Raw genomic sequence first — 21,101 nt, 5'->3', positions numbered from 1 at the left:
ATCGACTCCTGCAGAGGTTGTGGCCTAGAATTAAAAAAACAGGTAAACCAGTAGATCAATTATATGGCTTAGAATCACTCACACATGTACATTAAGGTCACTATTTGAACAGAAAAATTGATAACCTTTATATTTATTTTATAGGTTACACTGGGACCGGAAAAAGCAGAGACCTGCAGGCCTTTTACTCAGAAGTTACTGGATACTGCAGTCATTCTTGCAGTCTAATGCCATAAGCAAAAGTAAGTTGATTTTAGATATCAGTGTAGTGTAGTTGCACTCTCTACCATGTATCTCTGCCTTCACAGTTCTTTGCCTACAGGCACACATCCAGTCTCCATTGTCCTTGTAATGGTAAGGTGACTTTTTGCCAATGTTGAGTTGGAAGATTCAGGCGAGTATTGAGTCTGATATTTGAGTTTCTGCAGTAAAAGAAAAAGAGACTGAGAGACATGATGAACCATTGGTGGATCAGACAGTTTATTACTGTGTTTGTTGAGTGTTGTGACCTAGAGGCCACATTCTCATGAATATACTGAAATACCGTCTTATGTCCAAGTTATTATTTACTAAAAAGGGAATATTCGTATACAAGACATTTTCTTCATGTGGTTGCAGGTGTTTTGCTCCAAATTGTGTTTTCTTGGTTGTCTTGTGTTTTTTTTTTTTTTTCAAAAAGTCCCTCAAGCATCTCCTCTATTTGGAAAACTATCAGAAAAGACTGGAGCCATTAAGCTTAGCAGAGATTGATTTGAGAAATAGGTATGCCATATATTGCAGGTCCAAGTATTTCAAGGAATCTTCTAGTTTGAATTGTAATTACTCTCTTGTTATATGGGGAACTTGAGGTTATTCTGGTCGGAGTTTGTATGTGCTCCCTGTGTTTACGTGGGTCTAATCCTAGGCACTCTGCAGTCCAATAAAATGACATTGATTTACTTTTATGTTTCTCCCCATATCCCTGTCAGGCCAAGTGGATGGAGCTACAGTGCTGACTGCCTGACCATAGCACCACTAGATGGGATAATACCCTGTGACACAGAAATGTGAAAATTAAAAACATAATTATTGAATGTTGATGTCATTTTATCATTGTTTCAGTCATTTATTGTTTTTGTCGCAGTGTTAATAAACAGACTTAAGTGTAGAATTGTACATATTATGCAATTGGAATAAACAGCCTAAACATGTTTCCACATTGTTTTAAAAGCTTGTTTACAATTGAGAACAAAAAGCAATATCGGATATATTCCAACAGTATTATGTTAGGAGAGCAAATCACAATGATATCATGAAAATGAGAAAATGTTGATTGCCAGTTGTGTTAGAAAAACACAGGATTTTTTAGTAGTGCATACATTATAAAAATTAAACACATTAAATAAAATTAAAAATGACTCGTTAAATAAAGTGGGCACATATACAAGGAAAAAATCGAAATGAAAACTGAATAATTACTGAGGTGTGTCACGATCCGATAAAGACAGAAGACACAGATGCGAAAGCAGAGAATAGATCCACGGAGAAAAGTAAAAAAAGAAAAACGTCTTTAATAACTCCAGAACACTATAAAAAGAGGAAAAGAGATCAAAACAAAAACAAACAGGCATTGAGGCAGGTCACAGCTGGAGATCGGGGACTCAATGGCAACTAAACAAAAGACAAAAACTCACATGAGTAAAGAAAAGCACTGACAAAGTCAGTTACAGTCCAAAGGGGTTCAAAAATTATGATCCAATACGTGCGAGAACGTGACAATAAGACAACCTGGTCTTGAGACGTGAGTTCATCCAAGTAGAGACGCTCCTTATCAATGGGAAGAACCCGCCATTCAATCACCACCCATTTCGTTGTTGAACGTTAAACAAATATTTCACCAAGTTTCAAACTGGGGACTTTTAGTAAGGCAAACGTGATAACCACAACACTATGGAAACAAGCTGACAGTAAAAGTATAAGTGTTACCAAGATGAAGTGTAACACCTCGAGCCCTTCATGGTCCAGTGTTAAAAAGATGTTTCCACCCAGTTTCGAACTGGGGACCTTTTGCATGTTAGGCAAACGTGATAACCACTACACTATGGAAACAAGCTGAGCGTAAAATTATGGAGGTTACAAAGTTTATCTTTAAGGAAAGTATAAGTGTAACTAAGATGAAGCGTAACACCTGGAGCCCTTCGTGGACCAGAGTTAAAAAGATGTTTCCACCCAGTTTCGAAATAGGGACCTTTTGCGTGTTTGGCAAACGTGATAACCACTACACTATGGAAACAAACTGACAGTAACAAATTGGAGGTTACAAACTTTATCTTTAAGGAAAGTATAAGTGTTACTAAGATGAAGCGTAACACTTTGAGCCCTTTGTGGTCCAGTGTTAAAAAGATGTTTCCACCCAGTTTCGAACTGGGGACCTTTTAGGTGTGAGGCAAACGTGATAACCACTACACTATGGAAACAAGCTAATAGGAAGAGATTAGAGGTTAAAAACTTTATCTTCAAGGAAAGTATAAGTGTTACCAAGATGAAGTGTAACACGTCGAGCCCTTCGTGGACCAGAGTTAAAAAGATGTTTCCAACCAGTTTCGAATTGGCGACCTTTTGCGTGTGAGGCAAATGTGATAACCACTACACTATGGAAACAAGCTGATAGTAAGTGATTGGAGGTTACAAAGTTTATCTTTAAGGAAAGTATAAGTGTTACTAAGATGAAGCGTAACACCTCGAGCCCTTCGTGGACCAGTGTTAAAAAGATGTTTCCACCCAGTTTCGAACTAGGGACCTTTTGCGTGTGAGGCAAACGTGATAACCACTACACTATGGAAACAAGCTGAGAGTAAAAGTTTGGAGGTTACAAAGGTTATCTTTAAGGAAAGTATAAGTGTTACTAAAATGAAGCGTAACACATTGAGCCCTTCGTGGTCCAGTGTTAAAAAGATGTTTCCACTCAGTTTCGAACTGGGGACCTTTTGCGTGTTAGGCAAACGTGATAAGCACTACACTATGGAAACAAACTGACAGTAAGAAATTGGAGGTTACAAACTTTATCTACAAGGAAAGTACATGTGTTACCAAGATGAAGTGTAACACTTTGAGCCCTTCGTGGTCCAGTGTTAAAAAGATGTTTCCACCCAGTTTTGAACTGGGGACCTTTTGCGTGTGAGGCAAACGTGATAACCACTACACTATGGAAACAAGCTGACAGTAGAAGTTTGGAGGTTACAAAGTTTATCTTTAAGGAAAGTATAAGTGTTACTAAGATGAAGCGTAACACCTCGAGCCCTTCATGGACCAGTGTTAAAAAGATGTTTCCACCCAGTTTCGAACTGGGGACCTTTTGCGTGTTAGGCAAACGTGATAACCACTACACTATGGAAACAAGCTGATGGGAAGAGATTGCAGGTTACAAAGTTTATCTTTAAGGAAAGTATAAGTGTTACTAAGATGAAGCGTAACATCTCGAGCCCTTCATGGACCAGTGTTAAAAAGATGTTTCCACCCAGTTTCGAACTGGGGACCTTTTGCGTGTTAGGCAAACGTGATAACCACTACACTATGGAAACAAACTGACAGTAACAAATTGGAGGTTACAAACTTCATCTTCAAGGAAAGTACAAGTGTTACCAAGATGAAGTGTAACACCTCGAGCCCTTCGTGGTCCAGTGTTAAAAAGATGTTTCCACCCAGTTTCGAACTGGGGACCTTTTGCGTGTGAGGCAAACGTGATAACCACTACACTATGGAAACAAGTTGAGAGTAAAAGTTTGGAGGTTATCAAGGTTATCTTTAAGGAAAGTATAAGTGTTACTAAAATGAAGCGTAACACATTGAGCCCTTCGTGGTCCAGTGTTAAAAAGATGTTTCCACTCAGTTTCGAACTGGGGACCTTTTGCGTGTTAGGCAAACGTGATAACCACTACACTATGGAAACAAGCTGAGAGTAAAAGTTTGGAGGTTACAAAGGTTATCTTTAAGGAAAGTACTGTATAAGTGTTACTTAAATGAAGCGTAACACCTTGAGCCCTTCGTGGTCCAGTGTTAAAAAGATGTTTCCACCCAGTTTCGAACTGGGGACCTTTTGCGTGTTAGGCAAACGTGATAACCACTACACTATGGAAACAAACTGACAGTAATAAATTGGAGGTTACAAACTTTATCTTCAAGGAAAGTACAAGTGTTACTAAGATGAAGCGTAACACTTTGAGCCCTTCGTGGTCCAATGTTAAAAAGATGTTTCCACCCAGTTTCGAACTGGGGACCTTTTGCGTGTTAGGCAAACGTGATAACCACTACACTATGGAAACAAGCTGATAGGAAGAGATTGCAGGTTACAAAGTTTATCTTTAAGGAAAGTATAAGTGTTACTAAGATGAAGCGTAACACCTTGAGCCCTTCATGGACCAGTGTTAAAAAGATGTTTCCACCCAGTTTCGAACTGGGGACCTTTTTCGTGTGAGGCAAACGTGATAACCACTACACTATGGAAAGAAGCTGATAGGAAGAGATTGGAGGTTAAAAACTTTATCTTTAAGGAAAGTATAAGTGTTACTAAGATGAAGCGTAACAACTTGAGCCCTTCGTGGTCCAGTGTTAAAAAGATGTTTCCACCCAGTTTCGAACTGGGGACCTTTTGCATGTAAGGCAAACGTGATAACCACTACACTATGGAAACAAACTGAAAGTAATAAATTGGAGGTTACAAAGTTTATCTTTAAGGAAAGTATAAGCGTTACTAAGATGAAGCGTAACACATTGAGCCCTTCGTGGTCCAATGTTAAAAAGATGTTTCCACCCAGTTTCGAACTGGGGACGTTTTGCGTGTGAGGCAAACGTGATTACCACTACACTATGGAAACAAGCTGACAGTAGAAGTTTGGAGGTTACAAAGTTTATCTTTAAGGAAAGTATAAGTGTTACTAAGATGAAGCGTAACACCTCGAGCCCTTCATGGACCAGTGTTAAAAAGATGTTTTCACCCAGTTTTGAACTGGGGACCTTTTGCGTGTTAGGCAAACGTGATAACCACTACACTATGGAAACAAACTGACAGTAACAAATTGGAGGTTACAAACTTTATCTACAAGGAAAGTACATGTGTTACCAAGATTAAGTGTAACACTTTGAGCCCTTCGTGGTCCAGTGTTAAAAAGATGTTTCCACCCAGTTTCGAACTGGGGACCTTTTGCGTGTGAGGCAAACGTGATAACCACTACACTATGGAAACAAGCTCATTGGAAGAGATTGCAGGTTACAAAGTTTATCTTTAAGGAAAGTATAAGTGTTACTAAGATGAAGCGTAACAACTTGAGCCCTTCATGGACCAGTGTTAAAAAGATGTTTCCACCCAGTTTCGAACTGGGGACCTTTTGCGTGTTAGGCAAACGTGATAACCACTACACTATGGAAACAAGCTGATAGGAAGAGATTGCAGGTTACAAAGTTTATCTTTAAGGAAAGTATAAGTGTTACTAAGATGAAGCGTAACACCTTGAGCCCTTCATGGACCAGTGTTAAAAAGATGTTTCCACCCAGTTTCGAACTGGGGACCTTTTTCGTGTGAGGCAAACGTGATAACCACTACACTATGGAAACAAGCTGATAGGAAGAGATTGGAGGTTAAAAACTTTATCTTCAAGGAAAGTATAAGTGTTACCAAGATGAAGTGTAACACGTCGAGCCCTTCGTGGACCAGAGTTAAAAAGATGTTTCCACCCAGTTTCGAATTGGCGACCTTTTCCGTGTGAGGCAAATGTGATAACCACTACACTATGGAAACAAGCTGATAGTAAGTGATTGGAGGTTACAAAGTTTATCTTTAAGGAAAGTATAAGTGTTACTAAGATGAAGCGTAACACCTCGAGCCCTTCGTGGACCAGTGTTAAAAAGATGTTTCCACCCAGTTTCGAACTAGGGACCTTTTGCGTGTGAGTCAAACGTGATAACCACTACACTATGGAAACAAGCTGAGAGTAAAAGTTTGGAGGTTACAAAGGTTATCTTTAAGGAAAGTATAAGTGTTACTAAAATGAAGCGTAACACATTGAGCCCTTCGTGGTCCAGTGTTAAAAAGATGTTTCCACTCAGTTTCGAACTGGGGACCTTTTGCGTGTTAGGCAAACGTGATAACCACTACACTATGGAAACAAACTGACAGTAACAAATTGGAGGTTACAAACTTTATCTACAAGGAAAGTACATGTGTTACCAAGATGAAGTGTAACACTTTGAGCCCTTCGTGGTCCAGTGTTAAAAAGATGTTTCCACCCAGTTTCGAACTGGGGACCTTTTGCGTGTGAGGCAAACGTGATAACCACTACACTATGGAAACAAGCTGACAGTAGAAGTTTGGAGGTTACAAAGTTTATCTTTAAGGAAAGTATAAGTGTTACTAAGATGAAGCGTAACACCTCGAGCCCTTCATGGACCAGTGTTAAAAAGATGTTTCCACCCAGTTTCGAACTGGGGACCTTTTGCGTGTTAGGCAAACGTGATAACCACTACACTATGGAAACAAGCTGAGCGTAAAATTATGGAGGTTACAAAGTTTATCTTTAAGGAAAGTATAAGTGTAACTAAGATGAAGCGTAACACCTGGAGCCCTTCGTGGACCAGAGTTAAAAAGATGTTTCCACCCAGTTTCGAAATAGGGACCTTTTGCGTGTTTGGCAAACGTGATAACCACTACACTATGGAAACAAACTGACAGTAACAAATTGGAGGTTACAAACTTTATCTTTAAGGAAAGTATAAGTGTTACTAAGATGAAGCGTAACACTTTGAGCCCTTTGTGGTCCAGTGTTAAAAAGATGTTTCCACCCAGTTTCGAACTGGGGACCTTTTGCGTGTGAGGCAAACGTGATAACCACTACACTATGGAAACAAGCTAATAGGAAGAGATCAGAGGTTAAAAACTTTATCTTCAAGGAAAGTACAAGTGTTACCAAGATGAAGTGTAACACGTCGAGCCCTTCGTGGACCAGAGTTAAAAAGATGTTTCCACCCAGTTTCGAATTGGCGACCTTTTGCGTGTGAGGCAAATGTGATAACCACTACACTATGGAAACAAGCTGATAGTAAGTGATTGGAGGTTACAAAGTTTATCTTTAAGGAAAGTATAAGTGTTACTAAGATGAAGCGTAACACCTCGAGCCCTTCGTGGACCAGTGTTAAAAAGATGTTTCCACCCAGTTTCGAACTAGGGACCTTTTGCGTGTGAGGCGAACGTGATAACCACTACACTATGGAAACAAGATGAGAGTAAAAGTTTGGAGGTTACAAAGGTTATCTTTAAGGAAAGTATAAGTGTTACTAAAATGAAGCGTAACACATTGAGCCCTTCGTGGTCCAGTGTTAAAAAGATGTTTCCACTCAGTTTCGAACTGGGGACCTTTTGCGTGTTAGGCAAACGTGATAAGCACTACACTATGGAAACAAACTGACAGTAACAAATTGGAGGTTACAAACTTTATCTACAAGGAAAGTACATGTGTTACCAAGATGAAGTGTAACACTTTGAGCCCTTCGTGGTCCAGTGTTAAAAAGATGTTTCCACCCAGTTTCGAACTGGGGACCTTTTGCGTGTGAGGCAAACGTGATAACCACTACACTATGGAAACAAGCTGACAGTAGAAGTTTGGAGGTTACAAAGTTTATCTTTAAGGAAAGTATAAGTGTTACTAAGATGAAGCGTAACACCTCGAGCCCTTCATGGACCAGTGTTAAAAAGATGTTTCCACCCAGTTTCGAACTGGGGACCTTTTGCATGTTAGGCAAACGTGATAACCACTACACTATGGAAACAAGCTGAGCGTAAAATTATGGAGGTTACAAAGTTTATCTTTAAGGAAAGTATAAGTGTAACTAAGATGAAGCGTAACACCTGGAGCCCTTCGTGGACCAGAGTTAAAAAGATGTTTCCACCCAGTTTCGAAATAGGGACCTTTTGCGTGTTTGGCAAACGTGATAACCACTACACTATGGAAACAAACTGACAGTAACAAATTGGAGGTTACAAACTTTATCTTTAAGGAAAGTATAAGTGTTACTAAGATGAAGCGTAACACTTTGAGCCCTTTGTGGTCCAGTGTTAAAAAGATGTTTCCACCCAGTTTCGAACTGGGGACCTTTTGCGTGTGAGGCAAACGTGATAACCACTACACTATGGAAACAAGCTGATAGGAAGAGATCAGAGGTTAAAAACTTTATCTTCAAGGAAAGTACAAGTGTTACCAAGATGAAGTGTAACACGTCGAGCCCTTCGTGGACCAGAGTTAAAAAGATGTTTCCACCCAGTTTCGAATTGGCGACCTTTTGCGTGTGAGGCAAATGTGATAACCACTACACTATGGAAACAAGCTGATAGTAAGTGATTGGAGGTTACAAAGTTTATCTTTAAGGAAAGTATAAGTGTTACTAAGATGAAGCGTAACACCTCGAGCCCTTCGTGGACCAGTGTTAAAAAGATGTTTCCACCCAGTTTCGAACTAGGGACCTTTTGCGTGTGAGGCAAACGTGATAACCACTACACTATGGAAACAAGCTGAGAGTAAAAGTTTGGAGGTTACAAAGGTTATCTTTAAGGAAAGTATAAGTGTTACTAAAATGAAGCGTAACACATTGAGCCCTTCGTGGTCCAGTGTTAAAAAGATGTTTCCACTCAGTTTCGAACTGGGGACCTTTTGCGTGTTAGGCAAACGTGATAAGCACTACACTATGGAAACAAACTGACAGTAAGAAATTGGAGGTTACAAACTTTATCTACAAGGAAAGTACATGTGTTACCAAGATGAAGTGTAACACTTTGAGCCCTTCGTGGTCCAGTGTTAAAAAGATGTTTCCACCCAGTTTCGAACTGGGGACCTTTTGCGTGTGAGGCAAACGTGATAACCACTACACTATGGAAACAAGCTGATGGGAAGAGATTGCAGGTTACAAAGTTTTTCTTTAAGGAAAGTATAAGTGTTACTAAGATGAAGCGTAACACATTGAGCCCTTCGTGGTCCAGTGTTAAAAAGATGTTTCCACCCAGTTTCGAACTGGGGACCTTTTGCATGTAAGGCAAACGTGATAACCACTACACTATGGAAACAAGATAACAGTAGAAGTTTGGAGGTTACAAAGTTTATCTTTAAGAAAAGTATAAGTGTTACTAAGATGAAGCGTAACACCTTGAGCCCTTCGTGGTCCAGTGTTAAAAAGATGTTTCCACCCAGTTTCGAACTGGGGACCTTTTGCGTGTTAGGCAAACGTGATAACCTCTACACTATGGAAACAAACTGACTTTAAAAAAATTGGAGGTTACAAACTTTATCTTTAAGGAAAGTACAAGTGTTACTAAGATGAAGCGTAACACTTTGAGCCCTTCGTGGTCCAATGTTAAAAAGATGTTTCCACCCAGTTTCGAACTGGGGACCTTTTGCGTGTTAGGCAAACGTGATAACCACTACACTATGGAAACAAGCTGATAGGAAGAGATTGCAGGTTACAAAGTTTATCTTTAAGGAAAGTATAAGTGTTACTAAGATGAAGCGTAACACCTTGAGCCCTTTATGGACCAGTGTTAAAAAGATGTTTCCACCCAGTTTCGAACTGGGGACCTTTTGCGTGTTAGGCAAACGTGATAACCACTACACTATGGAAACTAGCTGACAGTAGGTGTTTGGAGGTTACAAAGTTTATCTTTAAGGAAAGTATAAGTGTTACTAAGATGAAGCGTAACACCTTGAGCCCTTCGTGGACCAGAGTTAAAAAGATTTTTCCACCCAGTTTCGAACTGGGGACCTTTTGCATGTAAGGCAAACGTGATAACCACTACACTATGGAAACAAGCTGACAGTAACAAATTGGAGGTTACAAACTTTATCTACAAGGAAAGTACATGTGTTACCAAGATGAAGTGTAACACTTTGAGCCCTTCGTGGTCCAGTGTTAAAAAGATGTTTCCACCCAGTTTCGAACTGGGGACCTTTTGCGTGTGAGGCAAACGTGATAACCACTACACTATGGAAACAAACTGATAGGAAGAGATTGGAGGTTAAAAACTTTATCTTTAAGGAAAGTATAAGTGTTACTAAGATGAAGCGTAACAACTTGAGCCCTTCGTGGTCCAGTGTTAAAAAGATGTTTCCACCCAGTTTCGAACTGGGGACCTTTTGCATGTAAGGCAAACGTGATAACCACTACACTATGGACACAAGCTGACAGTAGAAGTTTGGAGGTTAGAAACTTTATCTTTAAGGAAAGTATAAGTGTTACTAAGATGAAGCGTAACACCTCGAGCCCTTCATGGACCAGTGTTAAAAAGATGTTTCCACCCAGTTTCGAACTGGGGACCTTTTGCGTGTTAGGCAAACGTGATAACCACTACACTATGGAAACAAACTGACAGTAACAAATTGGAGGTTACAAACTTTATCTACAAGGAAAGTACACGTGTTACCAAGATGAAGTGTAACACTTTGAGCCCTTCGTGGTACAGTGTTAAAAAGATGTTTCCACCCAGTTTCGAACTGGGGACCTTTTGCGTGTGAGGCAAACGTGATAACCACTACACTATGGAAACAAGCTGATAGGAAGAGATTGGAGGTTAAAAACTTTATCTTTAAGGAAAGTATAAGTGTTAATAAGATGAAGCGTAACACTTTGAGCCCTTCGTGGTCCAGTGTTAAAAACATGTTTCCACCCAGTTTCGAACTGGGGACCTTTTGCGTGTAAGGCAAACGTGATAACCACTACACTATGGAAACAAGATGACAGTAGAAGTTTGGAGGTTACAAAGTTTATCTTTAAGGAAAGTATAAGTGTTACTAAGATGAAGCGTAACACCTCGAGCCCTTCATGGACCAGAGTTAAAAAGATGTTTCCACCCAGTTTCGAACTGGGGACCTTTTGCGTGTCAGGCAAACGTGATAACCACTACACTATGGAAACAAGCTGACAGTAGGTGTTTGGAGGTTACAAAGTTTATCTTTAAGGAAAGTATAAGTGTTACTAAGATGAAGCGTAACACCTTGAGCCCTTCGTGGACCAGAGTTAAAAAGATTTTTCCACCCAGTTTCGAACTGGGGACCTTTTGCATGTAAGGCAAACGTGATAACCACTACACTATGGAAACAAGCTGACAGTAGAAGTTTAGAGGTTACAAAATTTATCTTTAAGGAAAGTATAAGTGTTACTAAGATGTAGCGTAACACCTCGAGCCCTTCATGGACCAGTGTTAAAAAGATGTTTCCACCCAGTTTCGAACTGGGGACCTTTTGCTTGTTAGGCAAACGTGATAACCACTACACTATGGAAACAAACTGACAGTAGCAAATTGGAGGTTACAAACTTTATCTTTAAGGAAAGTATAAGTGTTACCAAGATGAAGCGTAACACCTCGAGCCCTTCATGGACCAGTGTTAAAAATATGTTTCCACCCAGTTTCGAACTGGGGACCTTTTGCGTGTTAGGCAAACGTGATAACCACTACACTATGGAAACAAACTGACAGTAACAAATTGGAGGTTACAAACTTTATCTACAAGGAAAGTACATGTGTTACCAAGATGAAGTGTAACACTTTGAGCCCTTCGTGGTCCAGTGTTAAAAAGATGTTTCCACCCAGTTTCGAACTGGGGACCTTTTGCGTGTGAGGCAAACGTGATAACCACTACACTATGGAAACAAGCTGACAGTAGAAGTTTGGAGGTTACAAAGTTTATCTTTAAGGAAAGTATAAGTGTTACTAAGATGAAGCGTAACACCTCGAGCCCTTCATGGACCAGTGTTAAAAAGATGTTTCCACCCAGTTTCGAACTGGGGACCTTTTGCGTGTGAGGCAAACATGATAACCACTACACTATGGAAACAAGCTGATGGGAAGAGATTGCAGGTTACAAAGTTTATCTTTAAGGAAAGTATAAGTGTTACTAAGATGAAGCGTAACACCTCGAGCCCTTCATGGACCAGTGTTAAAAAGATGTTTCCACCCAGTTTCGAACTGGGGACCTTTTGCGTGTGAGGCAAACGTGATAACCACTACACTATGGAAACAAGCTGATAGGAAGAGATTGGAGGTTAAAAATTTTATCTTTAAGGAAAGTATAAGTGTTACTAAGATGAAGCGTAACAACTTGAGCCCTTCGTGGTCCAGTGTTAAAAAGATGTTTCCACCCAGTTTCGAACTGGGGACCTTTTGCATGTAAGGCAAACGTGATAACCACTACACTATGGAAACAAGATGACAGTAGAAGTTTGGAGGTTACAAAGTTTATCTTTAAGGAAAGTATAAGTGTTACTAAGATGAAGCGTAACACATTGAGCCCTTCGTGGTCCAGTGTTAAAAAGATGTTTCGACCCAGTTTCGAACTGGGGACGTTTTGCGTGTGAGGCAAACGTGATAACCACTACACTATGGAAACAAGCTGACAGTAGAAGTTTGGAGGTTACAAAGTTTATCTTTAAGGAAAGTATAAGTGTTAATAAGATGAAGCGTAACACTTTGAGCCCTTCGTGGTCCAGTGTTAAAAAGATGTTTCCACCCAGTTTCAAACTGGGGACCTTTTGCGTGTAAGGCAAACGTGATAACCACTACACTATGGAAACAAACTGACAGTAACAAATTGGAGGTTACAAACTTTATCTACAAGGAAAGTACATGTGTTACCAAGATGAAGTGTAACACTTTGAGCCCTTCGTGGTCCAGTGTTAAAAAGATGTTTCCACCCAGTTTCGAACTGGGTACCTTTTGCGTGTGAGGCAAACGTGATAACCACTACACTATGGAAACAAGCTGATAGGAAGAGATTGCAGGTTACAAAGTTTATCTTTAAGGAAAGTACAAGTGTTACTAAGATGAAGCGTAACACCTCGAGCCCTTCATGGACAAGTGTTAAAAAGATGTTTCCACCCAGTTTCGAACTGGGGACCTTTTGCGTGTGAGGCAAATGTGATAACCACTACACTATGGAAACAAACTGAAAGTAATAAATTGGAGGTTACAAACTTTATCTTCAAGGAAAGTAAAAGTGTTACCAAGATGAAGTGTTACACCTCGAGCCCTTCGTGGACCAGTGTTTAAAAGATGTTTCCACCCAGTTTCGAACTGGGGACCTTTTGCGTGTGAGGCAAACGTGATAACCACTACACTATGGAAACAAGCTGATAGTAAGAGATTGGAGGTTAAAAACTTTATCTTTAAGGAAAGTATAAGTGTTACTAAGATGAAGCGTAACAAATTGAGCCCTTCGTGGTCCAGTGTTAAAAAGATGTTTCCACCCAGTTTCGAACTGGGGACCTTTTGCGTGTGAGGCAAATGTGATAACCACTACACTATGGAAACAAACTGACAGTAGCAAATTGGAGGTTACAAACTTTATCTTTAAGGAAAGTATAAGTGTTACCAAGATGAAGCGTAACACCTCGAGCCCTTCATGGACCAGTGTTAAAAAGATGTTTCCACCCAGTTTCGAACTGGGGACCTTTTGCGTGTTAGGCAAACGTGATAACCACTACACTATGGAAACAAGCTGATAGGAAGAGATTGGAGGTTAACAACTTTATCTTTAAGGAAAGTACAAGTGTTACTAAGATGAAGCGTAACACCTTGAGCCCATCGTGGACCAGAGTTAAAAAAGATGTTTCCACCCAGTTTCGAACTGGGGACCTTTTGCGTGTTAGGCAAACGTGATAACCACTACACTATGGAAACAAGCTGATAGGAAGAGATTGCAGGTTACAAAGTTTATCTTTAAGGAAAGTATAAGTGTTACTAAGATGAAGCGTAACACCTTGAGCCCTTCATGGACCAGTGTTAAAAAGATGTTTCCACCCAGTTTCGAACTGGGGACCTTTTGCGTGTTAGGCAAACGTGATAACCACTACACTATGGAAACAAGCTGACAGTAGGTGCTTGGAGGTTACAAAGTTTATCTTTAAGGAAAGTATAAGTGTTACTAAGATGAAGCGTAACACCTCGAGCCCTTCATGGACCAGTGTTAAAAAGATGTTTCCACCCAGTTTCGAACTGGGGACCTTTTGCGTGTAAGGCAAATGTGATAACCACTACACTATGGAAACAAACTGACAGTAACAAATTGGAGGTTACAAACTTTATCTACAAGGACAGTACATGTGTTACCAAGATGAAGTGTAACACTTTGAGCCCTTCGTGGTCCAGTGTTAAAAAGATGTTTCCACCCAGTTTCGAACTGGGGACCTTTTGCGTGTGAGGCAAACGTGATAACCACTACACTATGGAAACAAGCTGATAGGAAGAGATTGCAGGTTACAAAGTTTATCTTTAAGGAAAGTACAAGTGTTACTAAGATGAAGCGTAACACCTCGAGCCCTTCATGGACCAGTGTTAAAAAGATGTTTCCACCCAGTTTCGAACTGGGGACCTTTTGCGTGTGAGGCAAATGTGATAACCACTACACTATGGAAACAAACTGAAAGTAATAAATTGGAGGTTACAAACTTTATCTTCAAGGAAAGTAAAAGTGTTACCAAGATGAAGTGTAACACCTCGAGCCCTTCGTGGACCAGTGTTAAAAAGATGTTTCCACCCAGTTTCGAACTGGGGACCTTTTGCTTGTGAGGCAAACGTGATAACCACTACACTATGGAAACAAGCTGATAGGAAGAGATTGGAGGTTAAAAATTTTATCTTTAAGGAAAGTATAAGTGTTACTAAGATGAAGCGTAACAACTTGAGCCCTTCGTGGTCCAGTGTTAAAAAGATGTTTCGACCCAGTTTCGAACTGGGGACGTTTTGCGTGTGAGGCAAACGTGATAACCACTACACTATGGAAACAAGCTGACAGTAGAAGTTTGGAGTTTACAAAGTTTATCTTTAAGGAAAGTATAAGTGTTACTAAGATGAAGCGTAACACCTCGAGCCCTTCATGGACCAGTGTTAAAAAGATGTTTCCACCCAGTTTCGAACTGGGGACCTTTTGCGTGTTAGGCAAACGTGATAACCACTACACTATGGAAACAAACTGACAGTAACAAATTGGAGGTTACAAACTTTATCTACAAGGAAAGTACATGTGTTACCAAGATGAAGTGTAACACTTTGAGCCCTTCGTGGTCCAGTGTTAAAAAGATGTTTCCACCCAGTTTCGAACTGGGGACCTTTTGCGTGTGAGGCAAACGTGATAACCACTACACTATGGAAACAAGCTGATAGGAAGAGATTGCAGGTTACAAAGTTTATCTTTAAGGAAAGTATAAGTGTTACTAAGATGAAGCGTAACACCTCGAGCCCTTCATGGACCAGTGTTAAAAAGATGTTTCCACCCAGTTTCGAACTGGGGACCTTTTGCGTGTGAGGCAAACGTGATAACCACTACACTATGGAAACAAGCTGATAGTAAGAGATTGGAGGTTAAAAACTTTATCTTTAAGGAAAGTATAAGTGTTAATAAGACGAAGCGTAACACCTCGAGCCCTTCATGGACCAGTGTTAAAAAGATGTTTCCACCCAGTTTCGAACTGGGGACCTTTTGCGTGTGAGGCAAACGTGATAACCACTACACTATGGTAACAAGATGACAGTAGAAGTTTGGAGGTTACAAAGTTTATCTTTAAGGAAAGTATAAGTGTTACTAAGATGAAGCGTAACACATTGAGCCCTTCGTGGTCCAGTGTTAAAAAGATGTTTCGACCCAGTTTCGAACTGGGGACGTTTTGCGTGTGAGGCAAACGTGATAACCACTACACTATGGAAACAAGCTGACAGTAGAAGTTTGGAGGTTACAAAGTTTATCTTTAAGGAAAGTATAAGTGTTAATAAGATGAAGCGTAACACTTTGAGCCCTTCGTGGTCCAGTGTTAAAAAGATGTTTCCACCCAGTTTCGAACTGGGGACCTTTTGCGTGTGAGGCAAATGTGATAACCACTACACTATGGGAACAAACTGAAAGTAATAAATTGGAGGTTACAAACTTTATCTTCAAGGAAAGTAAAAGTGTTACCAAGATGAAGTGTAACACCTCGAGACCTTCGTGGACCAGTGTTAAAAAGATGTTTCCACCCAGTTTCGAACTGGGGACCTTTTGCGTGTGAGGCAAACGTGATAACCACTACACTATGGAAACAAGCTGATAGTAAGAGATTGGAGGTTAAAAACTTTATCTTTAAGGAAAGTATAAGTGTTACTAAGATGAAGCGTAACACATTGAGCCCTTCGTGGTCCAGTGTTAAAAAGATGTTTCCACCCAGTTTCGAACTGGGGACCTTTTGCGTGTGAGGCAAATGTGATAACCACTACACTATGGAAACAAGCTGAGAGGAAGAGATTGGAGGTTAACAACTTTATCTTTAAGGAAAGTACAAGTGTTACTAAGATGAAGCGTAACACCTTGAGCCCATCGTGGACCAGAGTTAAAAAAGATGTTCCCACCCAGTCTCGAACTGGGGACCTTTTGCGTGTTAGGCAAACGTGATAACCACTACACTATGGAAACAAACTGACAGTAAGAAATTGGAGGTTACAAACTTTATCTTTAAGGAAAGTATAAGTGTTACTAAGATGAAACGTAACACTTTGAGCCCTTCGTGGTCCAGTGTTAAAAAGATGTTTCCACCCAGTTTCGAACTGGGGACCTTTTGCGTGTAAGGCAAACGTGATAACCACTACACTATGGAAACAAACTGACAGTAACAAATTGGAGGTTACAAACTTTATCTACAAGGACAGTACATGTGTTACCAAGATGAAGTGTAACACTTTGAGCCCTTCGTGGTCCAGTGTTAAAAAGATGTTTCCACCCAGTTTCGAACTGGGGACCTTTTGCGTGTGAGGCAAACGTGATAACCACTACACTATGGAAACAAGCTGATAGGAAGAGATTGCAGGTTACAAAGTTTATCTTTAAGGAAAGTACAAGTGTTACTAAGATGAAGCGTAACACCTCGAGCCCTTCATGGACCAGTGTTAAAAAGATGTTTCCACCCAGTTTCGAACTGGGGACCTTTTGCGTGTGAGGCAAATGTGATAACCACTACACTATGGAAACAAACTGAAAGTAATAAATTGGAGGTTACAAACTTTATCTTCAAGGAAAGTAAAAGTGTTACCAAGATGAAGTGTAACACCTCGAGCCCTTCGTGGACCAGTGTTAAAAAGATGTTTCCACCCAGTTTCGAACTGGGGACCTTTTGCGTGTGAGGCAAACGTGATAACCACTACACTATGGAAACAAGCTGATAGTAAGAGATTGGAGGTTAAAAACTTTATCTTTAAGGAAAGTATAAGTGTTACTAAGATGAAGCGTAACACATTGAGCCCTTCGTGGTCCAGTGTTAAAAAGATGTTTCCACCCAGTTTCGAACTGGGGACCTTTTGCGTGTGAGGCAAATGTGATAACCACTACACTATGGAAACAAGCTGAGAGGAAGAGATTGGAGGTTAACAACTTTATCTTTAAGGAAAGTACAAGTGTTACTAAGATGAAGCGTAACACCTTGAGCCCATCGTGGACCAGAGTTAAAAAAGATGTTCCCACCCAGTCTCGAACTGGGGACCTTTTGCGTGTTAGGCAAACGTGATAACCACTACACTATGGAAACAAACTGACAGTAAGAAATTGGAGGTTACAAACTTTATCTTTAAGGAAAGTATAAGTGTTACTAAGATGAAACGTAACACTTTGAGCCCTTCGTGGTCCAATGTTAAAAAGATGTTTCCACCCAGTTTTGAACTGGGAAACCTTTTGCGTGTGAGGCAAATGTGATAACCACTACACTATGGAAACAAGCTGAGAGGAAGAGATTGGAGGTTACAAACTTTATCTTTAAGGAAAGTATAAGTGTTACTAAGATGAAGCGTAACACCTCGAGCCCTTCATGGACCAGTGTTAAAAAGATGTTTCCACCCAGTTTCGAACTGGGGACCTTTTGCGTGTTAGGCAAACGTGATAACCACTACACTATGGAAACAAACTGACAGTAGCAAATTGGAGGTTACAAACTTTATCTTTAAGGAAAGTATAAGTGTTACCAAGATGAAGCGTAACACCTCGAGCCCTTCATGGACCAGTGTTAAAAAGATGTTTCCACCCAGTTTCGAACTGGGGACCTTTTGCGTGTTAGGCAAACGTGATAACCACTACACTATGGAAACAAGCTGATAGGAAGAGATTGGAGGTTAACAACTTTATCTTTAAGGAAAGTACAAGTGTTACTAAGATGAAGCGTAACACCTTGAGCCCATCGTGGACCAGAGTTAAAAAAGATGTTTCCACCCAGTTTCGAACTGGGGACCTTTTGCGTGTTAGGCAAACGTGATAACCACTACACTATGGAAACAAGCTGATAGGAAGAGATTGCAGGTTACAAAGTTTATCTTTAAGGAAAGTATAAGTGTTACTAAGATGAAGCGTAACACCTTGAGCCCTTCATGGACCAGTGTTAAAAAGATGTTTCCACCCAGTTTCGAACTGGGGACCTTTTGCGTGTTAGGCAAACGTGATAACCACTACACTATGGAAACAAGCTGACAGTAGGTGTTTGGAGGTTGCAAAGTTTATCTTTAAGGAAAGTATAAGTGTTACTAAGATGAAGCGTAACACCTCGAGCCCTTCATGGACCAGTGTTAAAAAGATGTTTCCACCCAGTTTCGAACCGGGGACCTTTTGCGTGTAAGGCAAACGTGATAACCACTACACTATGGAAACAAACTGACAGTAACAAATTGGAGGTTACAAACTTTATCTACAAGGACAGTACATGTGTTACCAAGATGAAGTGTAACACTTTGAGCCCTTCGTGGTCCAGTGTTAAAAAGATGTTTCCACCCAGTTTCGAACTGGGGACCTTTTGCGTGTGAGGCAAACGTGATAACCACTACACTATGGAAACAAGCTGATAGGAAGAGATTGCAGGTTACAAAGTTTATCTTTAAGGAAAGTACAAGTGTTACTAAGATGAAGCGTAACACCTCGAGCCCTTCATGGACCAGTGTTAAAAAGATGTTTCCACCCAGTTTCGAACTGGGGACCTTTTGCGTGTGAGGCAAATGTGATAACCACTACACTATGGAAACAAACTGAAAGTAATAAATTGGAGGTTACAAACTTTATCTTCAAGGAAAGTAAAAGTGTTACCAAGATGAAGTGTAACACCTCGAGCCCTTCGTGGACCAGTGTTAAAAAGATGTTTCCACCCAGTTTCGAACTGGGGACCTTTTGCTTGTGAGGCAAACGTGATAACCACTACACTATGGAAACAAGCTGATAGGAAGAGATTGGAGGTTAAAAATTTTATCTTTAAGGAAAGTATAAGTGTTACTAAGATGAAGCGTAACAACTTGAGCCCTTCGTGGTCCAGTGTTAAAAAGATGTTTCGACCCAGTTTCGAACTGGGGACGTTTTGCGTGTGAGGCAAACGTGATAACCACTACACTATGGAAACAAGCTGACAGTAGAAGTTTGGAGTTTACAAAGTTTATCTTTAAGGAAAGTATAAGTGTTACTAAGATGAAGCGTAACACCTCGAGCCCTTCATGGACCAGTGTTAAAAAGATGTTTCCACCCAGTTTCGAACTGGGGACCTTTTGCGTGTTAGGCAAACGTGATAACCACTACACTATGGAAACAAACTGACAGTAACAAATTGGAGGTTACAAACTTTATCTACAAGGAAAGTACATGTGTTACCAAGATGAAGTGTAACACTTTGAGCCCTTCGTGGTCCAGTGTTAAAAAGATGTTTCCACCCAGTTTCGAACTGGGGACCTTTTGCGTGTGAGGCAAACGTGATAACCACTACACTATGGAAACAAGCTGATAGGAAGAGATTGCAGGTTACAAAGTTTATCTTTAAGGAAAGTATAAGTGTTACTAAGATGAAACGTAACACCTCGAGCCCTTCATGGACCAGTGTTAAAAAGATGTTTCCACCCAGTTTCGAACTGGGGACCTTTTGCGTGTGAGGCAAACGTGATAACCACTACACTATGGAAACAAGCTGATAGTAAGAGATTGGAGGTTAAAAACTTTATCTTTAAGGAAAGTATAAGTGTTAATAAGACGAAGCGTAACACCTCGAGCCCTTCATGGACCAGTGTTAAAAAGATGTTTCCACCCAGTTTCGAACTGGGGACCTTTTGCGTGTGAGGCAAACGTGATAACCACTACACTATGGTAACAAGCTGACAGTAGAAGTTTGGAGGTTACAAAGTTTATCTTTAAGGAAAGTATAAGTGTTAATAAGATGAAGCGTAACACTTTGAGCCCTTCGTGGTCCAGTGTTAAAAAGATGTTTCCACCCAGTTTCGAACTGGGGACCTTTTGCGTGTAAGGCAAACGTGATAACCACTACACTATGGAAACAAACTGACAGTAACAAATTGGAGGTTACAAAATTTATCTACAAGGACAGTACATGTGTTACCAAGATGAAGTGTAACACTTTGAGCCCTTCGTGGTCCAGTGTTAAAAAGATGTTTCCACCCAGTTTCGAACTGGGGACCTTTTGCGTGTGAGGCAAACGTGATAACCACTACACTATGGAAAAAAGCTGATAGGAAGAGATTGCAGGTTACAAAGTTTATCTTTAAGGAAAGTACAAGTGTTACTAAGATGAAGCGTAACACCTCGAGCCCTTCATGGACCAGTGTTAAAAAGATGTTTCCACCCAGTTTCGAACTGGGGACCTTTTGCGTGTGAGGCAAATGTGATAACCACTACACTATGGGAACAAACTGAAAGTAATAAATTGGAGGTTACAAACTTTATCTTCAAGGAAAGTAAAAGTGTTACCAAGATGAAGTGTAACACCTCGAGACCTTCGTGGACCAGTGTTAAAAAGATGTTTCCACCCAGTTTCGAACTGGGGACCTTTTGCGTGTGAGGCAAACGTGATAACCACTACACTATGGAAACAAACTGAGAGGAAGAGATTGGAGGTTAACAACTTTATCTTTAAGGAAAGTACAAGTGTTACTAAGATGAAGCGTAACACCTTGAGCCCATCGTGGACCAGAGTTAAAAAAGATGTTCCCACCCAGTCTCGAACTGGGGACCTTTTGCGTGTTAGGCAAACGTGATAACCACTACACTATGGAAACAAACTGACAGTAAGAAATTGGAGGTTACAAACTTTATCTTTAAGGAAAG

General features: G+C 40.4%; 82 non-coding genes across 82 annotated transcripts; all 82 read right to left on the bottom strand.

Annotated features, from left to right (window-relative positions):
• Positions 1-2,015: 2,015 nt before the first annotated feature.
• On the bottom strand, positions 2,016-2,088 carry trnav-aac (transfer RNA valine (anticodon AAC)). The gene has a single exon. It is a non-coding gene; the product is annotated as a tRNA-Val (tRNA).
• A 111-nt stretch (positions 2,089-2,199) lies between these two features.
• Positions 2,200-2,272, bottom strand: trnav-aac (transfer RNA valine (anticodon AAC)). Its single transcript has one exon. It is a non-coding gene; the product is annotated as a tRNA-Val (tRNA).
• Positions 2,273-2,751: 479 nt separating this feature from the next.
• trnav-cac (transfer RNA valine (anticodon CAC)) lies at positions 2,752-2,824 on the bottom strand. Its single transcript has one exon. It is a non-coding gene; the product is annotated as a tRNA-Val (tRNA).
• Positions 2,825-2,935: 111 nt separating this feature from the next.
• Positions 2,936-3,008, bottom strand: trnav-aac (transfer RNA valine (anticodon AAC)). The gene has a single exon. It is a non-coding gene; the product is annotated as a tRNA-Val (tRNA).
• A 111-nt stretch (positions 3,009-3,119) lies between these two features.
• Positions 3,120-3,192, bottom strand: trnav-cac (transfer RNA valine (anticodon CAC)). The gene has a single exon. It is a non-coding gene; the product is annotated as a tRNA-Val (tRNA).
• Positions 3,193-3,303: 111 nt separating this feature from the next.
• Positions 3,304-3,376, bottom strand: trnav-aac (transfer RNA valine (anticodon AAC)). The gene has a single exon. It is a non-coding gene; the product is annotated as a tRNA-Val (tRNA).
• A 111-nt stretch (positions 3,377-3,487) lies between these two features.
• Positions 3,488-3,560, bottom strand: trnav-aac (transfer RNA valine (anticodon AAC)). The gene has a single exon. It is a non-coding gene; the product is annotated as a tRNA-Val (tRNA).
• A 111-nt stretch (positions 3,561-3,671) lies between these two features.
• On the bottom strand, positions 3,672-3,744 carry trnav-cac (transfer RNA valine (anticodon CAC)). Its single transcript has one exon. It is a non-coding gene; the product is annotated as a tRNA-Val (tRNA).
• Positions 3,745-3,855: 111 nt separating this feature from the next.
• On the bottom strand, positions 3,856-3,928 carry trnav-aac (transfer RNA valine (anticodon AAC)). The gene has a single exon. It is a non-coding gene; the product is annotated as a tRNA-Val (tRNA).
• A 116-nt stretch (positions 3,929-4,044) lies between these two features.
• trnav-aac (transfer RNA valine (anticodon AAC)) lies at positions 4,045-4,117 on the bottom strand. The gene has a single exon. It is a non-coding gene; the product is annotated as a tRNA-Val (tRNA).
• Positions 4,118-4,228: 111 nt separating this feature from the next.
• On the bottom strand, positions 4,229-4,301 carry trnav-aac (transfer RNA valine (anticodon AAC)). Its single transcript has one exon. It is a non-coding gene; the product is annotated as a tRNA-Val (tRNA).
• Positions 4,302-4,596: 295 nt separating this feature from the next.
• Positions 4,597-4,669, bottom strand: trnav-uac (transfer RNA valine (anticodon UAC)). Its single transcript has one exon. It is a non-coding gene; the product is annotated as a tRNA-Val (tRNA).
• A 295-nt stretch (positions 4,670-4,964) lies between these two features.
• On the bottom strand, positions 4,965-5,037 carry trnav-aac (transfer RNA valine (anticodon AAC)). Its single transcript has one exon. It is a non-coding gene; the product is annotated as a tRNA-Val (tRNA).
• A 111-nt stretch (positions 5,038-5,148) lies between these two features.
• trnav-cac (transfer RNA valine (anticodon CAC)) lies at positions 5,149-5,221 on the bottom strand. The gene has a single exon. It is a non-coding gene; the product is annotated as a tRNA-Val (tRNA).
• A 111-nt stretch (positions 5,222-5,332) lies between these two features.
• trnav-aac (transfer RNA valine (anticodon AAC)) lies at positions 5,333-5,405 on the bottom strand. The gene has a single exon. It is a non-coding gene; the product is annotated as a tRNA-Val (tRNA).
• Positions 5,406-6,068: 663 nt separating this feature from the next.
• On the bottom strand, positions 6,069-6,141 carry trnav-aac (transfer RNA valine (anticodon AAC)). The gene has a single exon. It is a non-coding gene; the product is annotated as a tRNA-Val (tRNA).
• A 111-nt stretch (positions 6,142-6,252) lies between these two features.
• trnav-cac (transfer RNA valine (anticodon CAC)) lies at positions 6,253-6,325 on the bottom strand. The gene has a single exon. It is a non-coding gene; the product is annotated as a tRNA-Val (tRNA).
• Positions 6,326-6,436: 111 nt separating this feature from the next.
• On the bottom strand, positions 6,437-6,509 carry trnav-aac (transfer RNA valine (anticodon AAC)). The gene has a single exon. It is a non-coding gene; the product is annotated as a tRNA-Val (tRNA).
• A 111-nt stretch (positions 6,510-6,620) lies between these two features.
• trnav-aac (transfer RNA valine (anticodon AAC)) lies at positions 6,621-6,693 on the bottom strand. Its single transcript has one exon. It is a non-coding gene; the product is annotated as a tRNA-Val (tRNA).
• A 111-nt stretch (positions 6,694-6,804) lies between these two features.
• On the bottom strand, positions 6,805-6,877 carry trnav-cac (transfer RNA valine (anticodon CAC)). The gene has a single exon. It is a non-coding gene; the product is annotated as a tRNA-Val (tRNA).
• Positions 6,878-7,356: 479 nt separating this feature from the next.
• Positions 7,357-7,429, bottom strand: trnav-aac (transfer RNA valine (anticodon AAC)). Its single transcript has one exon. It is a non-coding gene; the product is annotated as a tRNA-Val (tRNA).
• A 111-nt stretch (positions 7,430-7,540) lies between these two features.
• trnav-cac (transfer RNA valine (anticodon CAC)) lies at positions 7,541-7,613 on the bottom strand. Its single transcript has one exon. It is a non-coding gene; the product is annotated as a tRNA-Val (tRNA).
• Positions 7,614-7,724: 111 nt separating this feature from the next.
• trnav-aac (transfer RNA valine (anticodon AAC)) lies at positions 7,725-7,797 on the bottom strand. The gene has a single exon. It is a non-coding gene; the product is annotated as a tRNA-Val (tRNA).
• A 111-nt stretch (positions 7,798-7,908) lies between these two features.
• trnav-aac (transfer RNA valine (anticodon AAC)) lies at positions 7,909-7,981 on the bottom strand. The gene has a single exon. It is a non-coding gene; the product is annotated as a tRNA-Val (tRNA).
• Positions 7,982-8,092: 111 nt separating this feature from the next.
• trnav-cac (transfer RNA valine (anticodon CAC)) lies at positions 8,093-8,165 on the bottom strand. The gene has a single exon. It is a non-coding gene; the product is annotated as a tRNA-Val (tRNA).
• A 295-nt stretch (positions 8,166-8,460) lies between these two features.
• On the bottom strand, positions 8,461-8,533 carry trnav-cac (transfer RNA valine (anticodon CAC)). The gene has a single exon. It is a non-coding gene; the product is annotated as a tRNA-Val (tRNA).
• A 111-nt stretch (positions 8,534-8,644) lies between these two features.
• trnav-aac (transfer RNA valine (anticodon AAC)) lies at positions 8,645-8,717 on the bottom strand. The gene has a single exon. It is a non-coding gene; the product is annotated as a tRNA-Val (tRNA).
• A 111-nt stretch (positions 8,718-8,828) lies between these two features.
• trnav-cac (transfer RNA valine (anticodon CAC)) lies at positions 8,829-8,901 on the bottom strand. The gene has a single exon. It is a non-coding gene; the product is annotated as a tRNA-Val (tRNA).
• Positions 8,902-9,012: 111 nt separating this feature from the next.
• Positions 9,013-9,085, bottom strand: trnav-uac (transfer RNA valine (anticodon UAC)). The gene has a single exon. It is a non-coding gene; the product is annotated as a tRNA-Val (tRNA).
• Positions 9,086-9,196: 111 nt separating this feature from the next.
• trnav-aac (transfer RNA valine (anticodon AAC)) lies at positions 9,197-9,269 on the bottom strand. The gene has a single exon. It is a non-coding gene; the product is annotated as a tRNA-Val (tRNA).
• A 112-nt stretch (positions 9,270-9,381) lies between these two features.
• trnav-aac (transfer RNA valine (anticodon AAC)) lies at positions 9,382-9,454 on the bottom strand. Its single transcript has one exon. It is a non-coding gene; the product is annotated as a tRNA-Val (tRNA).
• A 111-nt stretch (positions 9,455-9,565) lies between these two features.
• On the bottom strand, positions 9,566-9,638 carry trnav-aac (transfer RNA valine (anticodon AAC)). The gene has a single exon. It is a non-coding gene; the product is annotated as a tRNA-Val (tRNA).
• Positions 9,639-9,749: 111 nt separating this feature from the next.
• Positions 9,750-9,822, bottom strand: trnav-uac (transfer RNA valine (anticodon UAC)). Its single transcript has one exon. It is a non-coding gene; the product is annotated as a tRNA-Val (tRNA).
• Positions 9,823-9,933: 111 nt separating this feature from the next.
• Positions 9,934-10,006, bottom strand: trnav-cac (transfer RNA valine (anticodon CAC)). Its single transcript has one exon. It is a non-coding gene; the product is annotated as a tRNA-Val (tRNA).
• A 111-nt stretch (positions 10,007-10,117) lies between these two features.
• On the bottom strand, positions 10,118-10,190 carry trnav-uac (transfer RNA valine (anticodon UAC)). Its single transcript has one exon. It is a non-coding gene; the product is annotated as a tRNA-Val (tRNA).
• A 111-nt stretch (positions 10,191-10,301) lies between these two features.
• On the bottom strand, positions 10,302-10,374 carry trnav-aac (transfer RNA valine (anticodon AAC)). Its single transcript has one exon. It is a non-coding gene; the product is annotated as a tRNA-Val (tRNA).
• Positions 10,375-10,485: 111 nt separating this feature from the next.
• trnav-cac (transfer RNA valine (anticodon CAC)) lies at positions 10,486-10,558 on the bottom strand. The gene has a single exon. It is a non-coding gene; the product is annotated as a tRNA-Val (tRNA).
• A 111-nt stretch (positions 10,559-10,669) lies between these two features.
• On the bottom strand, positions 10,670-10,742 carry trnav-uac (transfer RNA valine (anticodon UAC)). The gene has a single exon. It is a non-coding gene; the product is annotated as a tRNA-Val (tRNA).
• Positions 10,743-10,853: 111 nt separating this feature from the next.
• Positions 10,854-10,926, bottom strand: trnav-gac (transfer RNA valine (anticodon GAC)). The gene has a single exon. It is a non-coding gene; the product is annotated as a tRNA-Val (tRNA).
• Positions 10,927-11,037: 111 nt separating this feature from the next.
• trnav-uac (transfer RNA valine (anticodon UAC)) lies at positions 11,038-11,110 on the bottom strand. The gene has a single exon. It is a non-coding gene; the product is annotated as a tRNA-Val (tRNA).
• A 111-nt stretch (positions 11,111-11,221) lies between these two features.
• Positions 11,222-11,294, bottom strand: trnav-aac (transfer RNA valine (anticodon AAC)). The gene has a single exon. It is a non-coding gene; the product is annotated as a tRNA-Val (tRNA).
• A 111-nt stretch (positions 11,295-11,405) lies between these two features.
• trnav-aac (transfer RNA valine (anticodon AAC)) lies at positions 11,406-11,478 on the bottom strand. Its single transcript has one exon. It is a non-coding gene; the product is annotated as a tRNA-Val (tRNA).
• A 111-nt stretch (positions 11,479-11,589) lies between these two features.
• trnav-cac (transfer RNA valine (anticodon CAC)) lies at positions 11,590-11,662 on the bottom strand. The gene has a single exon. It is a non-coding gene; the product is annotated as a tRNA-Val (tRNA).
• Positions 11,663-11,957: 295 nt separating this feature from the next.
• On the bottom strand, positions 11,958-12,030 carry trnav-cac (transfer RNA valine (anticodon CAC)). Its single transcript has one exon. It is a non-coding gene; the product is annotated as a tRNA-Val (tRNA).
• A 111-nt stretch (positions 12,031-12,141) lies between these two features.
• trnav-uac (transfer RNA valine (anticodon UAC)) lies at positions 12,142-12,214 on the bottom strand. Its single transcript has one exon. It is a non-coding gene; the product is annotated as a tRNA-Val (tRNA).
• A 295-nt stretch (positions 12,215-12,509) lies between these two features.
• trnav-uac (transfer RNA valine (anticodon UAC)) lies at positions 12,510-12,582 on the bottom strand. The gene has a single exon. It is a non-coding gene; the product is annotated as a tRNA-Val (tRNA).
• Positions 12,583-12,877: 295 nt separating this feature from the next.
• trnav-cac (transfer RNA valine (anticodon CAC)) lies at positions 12,878-12,950 on the bottom strand. The gene has a single exon. It is a non-coding gene; the product is annotated as a tRNA-Val (tRNA).
• A 111-nt stretch (positions 12,951-13,061) lies between these two features.
• trnav-cac (transfer RNA valine (anticodon CAC)) lies at positions 13,062-13,134 on the bottom strand. The gene has a single exon. It is a non-coding gene; the product is annotated as a tRNA-Val (tRNA).
• A 111-nt stretch (positions 13,135-13,245) lies between these two features.
• Positions 13,246-13,318, bottom strand: trnav-cac (transfer RNA valine (anticodon CAC)). Its single transcript has one exon. It is a non-coding gene; the product is annotated as a tRNA-Val (tRNA).
• A 111-nt stretch (positions 13,319-13,429) lies between these two features.
• Positions 13,430-13,502, bottom strand: trnav-aac (transfer RNA valine (anticodon AAC)). Its single transcript has one exon. It is a non-coding gene; the product is annotated as a tRNA-Val (tRNA).
• A 112-nt stretch (positions 13,503-13,614) lies between these two features.
• Positions 13,615-13,687, bottom strand: trnav-aac (transfer RNA valine (anticodon AAC)). The gene has a single exon. It is a non-coding gene; the product is annotated as a tRNA-Val (tRNA).
• A 111-nt stretch (positions 13,688-13,798) lies between these two features.
• Positions 13,799-13,871, bottom strand: trnav-aac (transfer RNA valine (anticodon AAC)). Its single transcript has one exon. It is a non-coding gene; the product is annotated as a tRNA-Val (tRNA).
• Positions 13,872-13,982: 111 nt separating this feature from the next.
• On the bottom strand, positions 13,983-14,055 carry trnav-uac (transfer RNA valine (anticodon UAC)). Its single transcript has one exon. It is a non-coding gene; the product is annotated as a tRNA-Val (tRNA).
• A 111-nt stretch (positions 14,056-14,166) lies between these two features.
• trnav-cac (transfer RNA valine (anticodon CAC)) lies at positions 14,167-14,239 on the bottom strand. Its single transcript has one exon. It is a non-coding gene; the product is annotated as a tRNA-Val (tRNA).
• Positions 14,240-14,350: 111 nt separating this feature from the next.
• Positions 14,351-14,423, bottom strand: trnav-cac (transfer RNA valine (anticodon CAC)). Its single transcript has one exon. It is a non-coding gene; the product is annotated as a tRNA-Val (tRNA).
• Positions 14,424-14,534: 111 nt separating this feature from the next.
• trnav-cac (transfer RNA valine (anticodon CAC)) lies at positions 14,535-14,607 on the bottom strand. The gene has a single exon. It is a non-coding gene; the product is annotated as a tRNA-Val (tRNA).
• A 295-nt stretch (positions 14,608-14,902) lies between these two features.
• trnav-aac (transfer RNA valine (anticodon AAC)) lies at positions 14,903-14,975 on the bottom strand. Its single transcript has one exon. It is a non-coding gene; the product is annotated as a tRNA-Val (tRNA).
• A 111-nt stretch (positions 14,976-15,086) lies between these two features.
• trnav-cac (transfer RNA valine (anticodon CAC)) lies at positions 15,087-15,159 on the bottom strand. The gene has a single exon. It is a non-coding gene; the product is annotated as a tRNA-Val (tRNA).
• A 111-nt stretch (positions 15,160-15,270) lies between these two features.
• On the bottom strand, positions 15,271-15,343 carry trnav-cac (transfer RNA valine (anticodon CAC)). The gene has a single exon. It is a non-coding gene; the product is annotated as a tRNA-Val (tRNA).
• A 663-nt stretch (positions 15,344-16,006) lies between these two features.
• trnav-cac (transfer RNA valine (anticodon CAC)) lies at positions 16,007-16,079 on the bottom strand. Its single transcript has one exon. It is a non-coding gene; the product is annotated as a tRNA-Val (tRNA).
• A 111-nt stretch (positions 16,080-16,190) lies between these two features.
• trnav-cac (transfer RNA valine (anticodon CAC)) lies at positions 16,191-16,263 on the bottom strand. The gene has a single exon. It is a non-coding gene; the product is annotated as a tRNA-Val (tRNA).
• A 112-nt stretch (positions 16,264-16,375) lies between these two features.
• trnav-aac (transfer RNA valine (anticodon AAC)) lies at positions 16,376-16,448 on the bottom strand. Its single transcript has one exon. It is a non-coding gene; the product is annotated as a tRNA-Val (tRNA).
• Positions 16,449-16,559: 111 nt separating this feature from the next.
• trnav-uac (transfer RNA valine (anticodon UAC)) lies at positions 16,560-16,632 on the bottom strand. The gene has a single exon. It is a non-coding gene; the product is annotated as a tRNA-Val (tRNA).
• Positions 16,633-16,743: 111 nt separating this feature from the next.
• trnav-cac (transfer RNA valine (anticodon CAC)) lies at positions 16,744-16,816 on the bottom strand. Its single transcript has one exon. It is a non-coding gene; the product is annotated as a tRNA-Val (tRNA).
• Positions 16,817-16,927: 111 nt separating this feature from the next.
• Positions 16,928-17,000, bottom strand: trnav-cac (transfer RNA valine (anticodon CAC)). Its single transcript has one exon. It is a non-coding gene; the product is annotated as a tRNA-Val (tRNA).
• A 111-nt stretch (positions 17,001-17,111) lies between these two features.
• Positions 17,112-17,184, bottom strand: trnav-cac (transfer RNA valine (anticodon CAC)). The gene has a single exon. It is a non-coding gene; the product is annotated as a tRNA-Val (tRNA).
• Positions 17,185-17,295: 111 nt separating this feature from the next.
• On the bottom strand, positions 17,296-17,368 carry trnav-cac (transfer RNA valine (anticodon CAC)). The gene has a single exon. It is a non-coding gene; the product is annotated as a tRNA-Val (tRNA).
• A 112-nt stretch (positions 17,369-17,480) lies between these two features.
• Positions 17,481-17,553, bottom strand: trnav-aac (transfer RNA valine (anticodon AAC)). Its single transcript has one exon. It is a non-coding gene; the product is annotated as a tRNA-Val (tRNA).
• Positions 17,554-17,849: 296 nt separating this feature from the next.
• Positions 17,850-17,922, bottom strand: trnav-aac (transfer RNA valine (anticodon AAC)). The gene has a single exon. It is a non-coding gene; the product is annotated as a tRNA-Val (tRNA).
• A 111-nt stretch (positions 17,923-18,033) lies between these two features.
• Positions 18,034-18,106, bottom strand: trnav-aac (transfer RNA valine (anticodon AAC)). The gene has a single exon. It is a non-coding gene; the product is annotated as a tRNA-Val (tRNA).
• Positions 18,107-18,218: 112 nt separating this feature from the next.
• On the bottom strand, positions 18,219-18,291 carry trnav-aac (transfer RNA valine (anticodon AAC)). Its single transcript has one exon. It is a non-coding gene; the product is annotated as a tRNA-Val (tRNA).
• Positions 18,292-18,402: 111 nt separating this feature from the next.
• On the bottom strand, positions 18,403-18,475 carry trnav-aac (transfer RNA valine (anticodon AAC)). The gene has a single exon. It is a non-coding gene; the product is annotated as a tRNA-Val (tRNA).
• A 111-nt stretch (positions 18,476-18,586) lies between these two features.
• trnav-uac (transfer RNA valine (anticodon UAC)) lies at positions 18,587-18,659 on the bottom strand. Its single transcript has one exon. It is a non-coding gene; the product is annotated as a tRNA-Val (tRNA).
• A 111-nt stretch (positions 18,660-18,770) lies between these two features.
• trnav-cac (transfer RNA valine (anticodon CAC)) lies at positions 18,771-18,843 on the bottom strand. Its single transcript has one exon. It is a non-coding gene; the product is annotated as a tRNA-Val (tRNA).
• Positions 18,844-18,954: 111 nt separating this feature from the next.
• On the bottom strand, positions 18,955-19,027 carry trnav-cac (transfer RNA valine (anticodon CAC)). Its single transcript has one exon. It is a non-coding gene; the product is annotated as a tRNA-Val (tRNA).
• A 111-nt stretch (positions 19,028-19,138) lies between these two features.
• On the bottom strand, positions 19,139-19,211 carry trnav-cac (transfer RNA valine (anticodon CAC)). The gene has a single exon. It is a non-coding gene; the product is annotated as a tRNA-Val (tRNA).
• Positions 19,212-19,506: 295 nt separating this feature from the next.
• On the bottom strand, positions 19,507-19,579 carry trnav-aac (transfer RNA valine (anticodon AAC)). The gene has a single exon. It is a non-coding gene; the product is annotated as a tRNA-Val (tRNA).
• Positions 19,580-19,690: 111 nt separating this feature from the next.
• trnav-cac (transfer RNA valine (anticodon CAC)) lies at positions 19,691-19,763 on the bottom strand. The gene has a single exon. It is a non-coding gene; the product is annotated as a tRNA-Val (tRNA).
• Positions 19,764-19,874: 111 nt separating this feature from the next.
• trnav-cac (transfer RNA valine (anticodon CAC)) lies at positions 19,875-19,947 on the bottom strand. Its single transcript has one exon. It is a non-coding gene; the product is annotated as a tRNA-Val (tRNA).
• Positions 19,948-20,242: 295 nt separating this feature from the next.
• Positions 20,243-20,315, bottom strand: trnav-uac (transfer RNA valine (anticodon UAC)). The gene has a single exon. It is a non-coding gene; the product is annotated as a tRNA-Val (tRNA).
• A 479-nt stretch (positions 20,316-20,794) lies between these two features.
• On the bottom strand, positions 20,795-20,867 carry trnav-cac (transfer RNA valine (anticodon CAC)). The gene has a single exon. It is a non-coding gene; the product is annotated as a tRNA-Val (tRNA).
• A 112-nt stretch (positions 20,868-20,979) lies between these two features.
• On the bottom strand, positions 20,980-21,052 carry trnav-aac (transfer RNA valine (anticodon AAC)). The gene has a single exon. It is a non-coding gene; the product is annotated as a tRNA-Val (tRNA).
• Positions 21,053-21,101: the final 49 nt, after the last annotated feature.

Source organism: Callionymus lyra, chromosome 6, assembly GCF_982586985.1.
Source record: "Callionymus lyra chromosome 6, fCalLyr1.hap1.1, whole genome shotgun sequence".
Classification (NCBI taxonomy): Eukaryota; Metazoa; Chordata; class Actinopteri; order Syngnathiformes; family Callionymidae; genus Callionymus; species Callionymus lyra.
The sequence above is the reverse complement of the archived record's forward strand: the minus strand, read 5'-3'. Positions and strand labels throughout refer to the sequence as shown.